This window comes from Lolium rigidum, chromosome 1 (assembly GCF_022539505.1).
Source record: "Lolium rigidum isolate FL_2022 chromosome 1, APGP_CSIRO_Lrig_0.1, whole genome shotgun sequence".
Classification (NCBI taxonomy): Eukaryota; Viridiplantae; Streptophyta; class Magnoliopsida; order Poales; family Poaceae; genus Lolium; species Lolium rigidum.
The window spans coordinates 176,863,476-176,868,859 of record NC_061508.1 but is presented as its reverse complement, the minus strand read 5'-3'; the positions used below and the strand labels follow the sequence as shown (position 1 = coordinate 176,868,859).

The following is a 5,384-nucleotide window of genomic DNA, read 5'->3' as shown; positions in this document are numbered from 1 at the left end:
TGTTATTTTGGAAATGAAACACCATTTTTCCAGTTGACGGTGCAGATGAGTACATGTTCCATTATGAATCTTATCTTCTGTTTTTTTTTTACCAAAACGATAACATACATTCGGTATGGATTCACCAAGTACCCTAAAACAACTTCCTTTTAATTAAAAAATGCATGCAGTATTACCACATATTGTTCCGTACTAGCATACTATCACATGTGTAAAAAAATTCATGCTAGGGTGGAAAGTGCTGGTGTTTTTCCCCTTTTTTTAACCATTTTGGAAAACAAAATAAATGAATAGTCGACTGGGGAGACTTTTTTACGGGCTATTCACCGTGCCTCATCATACTTGTCGTTTTGGTAAAAAAGAAACAAGCTGTTTGCTCCACGGTCATCCGTGACAACATTTGGTTGTTGTTTGTTTCTTTTTTGACAAGTAAACGTGGTGACGGTTAACCCTTCAGAGGTTCAGTTGTTGTTTTGATTCATGATCGACAAGAAACGATGGCACGGTCAACATAGTTATTTTGACATGTTGTTTTAGGTCCAAAATGACAACTAACTTAGTGCTTTATATTAAGAAGTTGTATTTCATTGATACAAGGTCATTAAGCATAGACCTAGTGCTAGAAGTTACCATACTAGGCGGCTTACCCCTGCAAAGGGCAATGTAGTCATGTAGAGAGGCTGCATCGAACCCCGAACCTGTTGGCACAAATTAAATGGGTGTACTTCACCACTGCGCCAGGCCATCGTTCATACAAGGTCATTAGTTGCTTGAAATTTTTGGATAACGTCCAAACCATCCTCATATCCATATAAGTCCCGTATATAAATAACAACTGCACATCAAAGGGTCCAATTCAGACTCACCAGTGTACAATTTTAGATGTCTGAAAAGGGGTTAGTTAACATATGCACACACTGCTTTCCTAATAAAGTATGTAATCGAAATTTTATGCGGACAATATTTCCTAGAGAAAGCAAATCTAGACTTTATTCAGCATACATTCTGGATACATACGAGATACCAAAACGAACACTGAGCTTTCAGTTACAAAAAGCCCAGGCAACAACACCGACGTATATATAGTGCATACAAGCACAACTATACTAGTAGCTCACAAGCACGGCCAATCGCCTGCGAAATCAATTAAGAGGGGAAAAACACATCACTATAAGAAAGCATCCCGACCAACTTGCTGGAGACGGTCGCGAGAGCAAACAAGATCGAAGCGCAGTTAAAGGTTGTTGTGGATAACAATGTCAGGGACTGGCGGAGGCAATGAAACAACCAATTCAATCTTCTTCCATCACCACCAGTACTGGTTCACGTCTAGCATTTCGGGAGATCCGTCGGCGGCGGCGGGAGCTTCGCTCCGGACAGCTGCCGTCCAGCACCAGCCACGCCATCTTCAGTCCCCAGCTCATGTGCACCTCCAAGTGGCAATGCATGAACCATACACCTGCAAGAACAACAACGCAAGAAGAAGAAATAAGCTTTCCATTACGAAGATCCAAGCTCCATGCATGCGTACATATGTGCAAATGAACAGACCTGGGTTGTCTGCACGGAAGCGGATGGCGACCCAGCCGCCGGCGGGGACGCCGACGGTGTTGCGCTCGACGGGGTCGACGAGGTTGAACCTGGCCGGGTCGCGAGACGGGTCGTAGTTCCCGGACCCTGGCCGACGACGAAGAAGTTGAAGCCGTGCAGGTGCAGCGGGTGGCAACATGCATAAAATGTCGTGTTACCGTTAGATGATTTTTTAAAATGGTAACCATTTAAATAAATTGAAAAATCTAAAATGGAAATTATTCACGAGAGATGCACCATGCAATCATTAGGTTGCTGTTTTGGTAGGCATTTGACAAGATTTTGTCTTCACGGTCATCCATACCAGAGTTGGTTGCTGTTTTGGTAGGCATTTGACAAGTTTTTGCCAGATCGAGTTGGTTGCTGTTTTGGTAGGATATAAGATGCATCAAGGTTGCCTGCTTCAGCGCATCTTTGTAGAAATCTCCTGGCACCACGGCACCAATATTTGGCGCGTACAGCGAAGCATCGCGCTCCGGCCATCTTGGTGCCGGCAATGTTCATACCGAGCTCTAGAAATCTCTTGGAGCTGCAATGAGTTTGTGTGGTTATGAAAAAAATTGTGGCCTGGCCGTGAGGAGATGAATAAAGCACGATGACTTACACCATGGTAGCGGATAGAAAATCCAACGGGAACCTCGCGGAAACTGCTACGGCCCCAAGAACGGCGGAAACGATGTCATCCGGCATGTTGTCGAAGCTAGCGTCTGAATCTGCCACACATGTGCTCAGGCTGCTCATTGCTATTGGATGAAACCAAGAGAAAATGGGTAAATGGCTACTGAATTGCACAAATCATGTGTTTGTTTTGGTGGCCGACTCCTTTTTTCTTCTTACCGTTCAAAACCTCGGCCTAATGGGCAACCATGGATTTTTTCACTTTGCTGGTTGAACGCTGAGTAATAAAAACCGATCGTACCATGGCAAGCTTGTTGTTTTGTAGCAGATCGTACCGTGACTCCGTTGTCAAATTGGTTCAGAATGTGTGTCTCATTTTGGTTGTCATTTTGGTAAGAAAATGTGGTAGAAACTTTCCATGGTCATGTGCGTACGTGTTTTTCTTCCAACTCATATGCCATGGATTTTCTACTTAGTTTCTGTTCCATGGTCAGGTAAGTAACAAAGGACTACTTAGTTTCCGTTTATTAGTTACCTCACGGTTAACCTACATTCGTTGTAGTTGCACCAAGCAATCCAAAAACCCTTCAATTTAATTTTTTTTTGCAAACGGTATAGATTTTATCACATTTGCTATTTGATCGCTGAGTAATAAAAACAGATCATACCTTTTTCTTCTTACCCTTCAAAACCTCTGCCTAATGGGCAACCAAGGATTTTTTCACTTTGCTAGTTGATCGCTAAGTAATAAAAACAGATCATACCTTGGCAAGCTTGTTGTTTTGCAGTGGAGCGTACCGTGACTCCGTTGTAAAATTGGTTCGGAATCTGTGTCTCATTTTGGTTGTCATTTTGGTACGAAAATGTGGTAGAAACGTTCTATGGTCAGTTGCGTACCAAATTTGGATGTACTATTTTAAGTTTCTTTACAAATGGGTTGTTGTTTTGGTATCAAAAGGGAAGTGAAAACGCCGACGACAGCCTATGCCAGCTATTTCCCAACCTGAATCAACTGGATGACAGTGATTTGAATATAACGGAGGAGGATGCCATGCATGTGTGATGGACTAACACCGTGTGCTCTCTTTGTGCTCCCTATAGATGATCTAATGGTTGGATTGGTGTGCATAGCTATGCACCATGGTAGCCCACTATTTCCCATATATATATATATATATATATATATATATATATATATATATATATATATATATATATAGGATAAATACTTCCTACTCCCGGGTGTAACTACACCCACGTCTCATATACTACCATACGGAAGTATATAACATACTTTATTGGTTTGAGTATGTTCGTACACTATATCTAAGATACTCCATACCAACTTTGGTGAAAAAAATTTAAATACACCCATAGTTTGCACTATATATATAAAATATATGCATATTTATACGTAAAAAAATAGTGTACGTAAAAAAGTGTACATACTACCTACAAAGTAGTATATATACTACCAAAATATTCTTATATACTTCATACTACATGTATATACTCTTCGGTATGATAGATACTAACTAGATTGTGTGAAACACACGTGGGAGTAACTACACCCGGGTGTAGCATGAATATGTCCTATATATATATATATATACTAATAAGTTACGGATCGGTGGTGTTGGTAGGTTAAAAAAACCAGAATAAATTTTCGTCCATCAAAAAGACCGGTGTGTTTCCTTTCTTTGTCGACCTGCGTTTCATGTCGTAGGCAAAAAACCGGGGCTGATTTCGTCTTCGATCTGGTCTCGGCAACAGCTGACCAACGCACGCACCCGCCACCCACAAGTTACGGATCAGTGGTGTTGGTAGGTTAAAAAAACCGGAATAAATTTTCGTCCGTCAAAAAGACCGGTGTGTTTCCTTTCTTTGTCGACCTGCGTTTCACGTCGTAGGCAAAAAACCGGGGCTGATTTCGTCTTCGATCTGGTCTCGGCAACAGCTGAGCAACGCACGCACCCGCCACCCACAACTCCTCCTAGATACGTACGGTTCTGTCCGACTACAATTCTAACCTTGACACGAGGGTCTAGACTCTAGAGTCCCGTCTGTCTATCGTTTGCTGCCTCTTCTATAAAATCATACATATGGTCGCGGCGTTCTTTTCTGATCCTGCCTAATCGTGAGATAAGAAGATTCCCACTCGAGAAACCCTAGACCACAATCGATCAATGGCCGGCTCCAGTGCGGAACTGCGGATGGTATGTCCGAGGTGCCTGGCTGTTTCGACGCCAAGGCGGTTGCTGTAATCAACTACCCTAGCTCTCTGCCAACGCCTCTTTCGCCGCCCGATTCTAGAGCTCAGCCGCCTGAGCACCCGCGACTTGGGCAACGCAGACGATCTCTTGCACCGCGCCAACCGGCCCGGCACGATGACGAACCTTGTTACCAGCACTACCCTTGGTGCCCGGTGCGGAACGGGCACCATCTCCGGAGTGGTTGGGAAATCTCCTTGGGCAGCAGCACACTGCCAAGCGTGTACATCGCGACCCGGATCGTGCCTGCGGCGTCGGTGACGCTCACGCTATACGTGAACATGGACACCAGGATAAGCGGGCAGCGCGGAGAAGACCGAGAGCGGGAAGTACCTCGGCGCATCGTGCTGCAGCATGAGCGACCGGAGCTGCTCGGTAGTGAGGCTGGAAAGCATGCCTCTGTGGACAGGAGCGATGACGGCGATGTCCTTGTTTGGTGTCATTGGCCTGGCCCTGAAAGGTCTTGATCACGTATGTCTTGGTGAGGTAGTCAAGGAACGTGCCATCGGTGCCGGTGAAGGAGAGTAGGTCGGCGATATCGCCCAGCACTCGGTTCCGGCGATCGGTACCTTCTGAGAAAATGTCCCGTGAGAGAGCGCGAGGCAAAGCAATGTGCTGACAAGAACATCCGCTTTGAGCTCCATATCTGCAAAGCTTGTGTGTACTACATAAGTTGCTGAAATTCAGATGATCGGTCACGACTACAACTGCTCGATATACCGAGGCTCCCCTCTGTCTATTATTTTTGCTCTGGCTAATCTCTGTGTGGTGTCCTGCTCAATTATCTGCTACTGCCACTGCCACTGCCACTGCCCGTTGTTGCTATTGCTTGATGCTTCTAATGTGTACTACTTGTTGTGTTGATGCCTGATCATCATATGCAGGGACGGCAGAACTAATGCGAAT

The 5,384-nt window shown here is 44.6% G+C and overlaps 1 pseudogene; it reads right to left on the bottom strand.

Annotated features, from left to right (window-relative positions):
• Positions 1 to 4,339: 4,339 nt before the first annotated feature.
• Positions 4,340 to 5,122, bottom strand: LOC124653487 (annotated as a pseudogene).
• Positions 5,123 to 5,384: the final 262 nt, after the last annotated feature.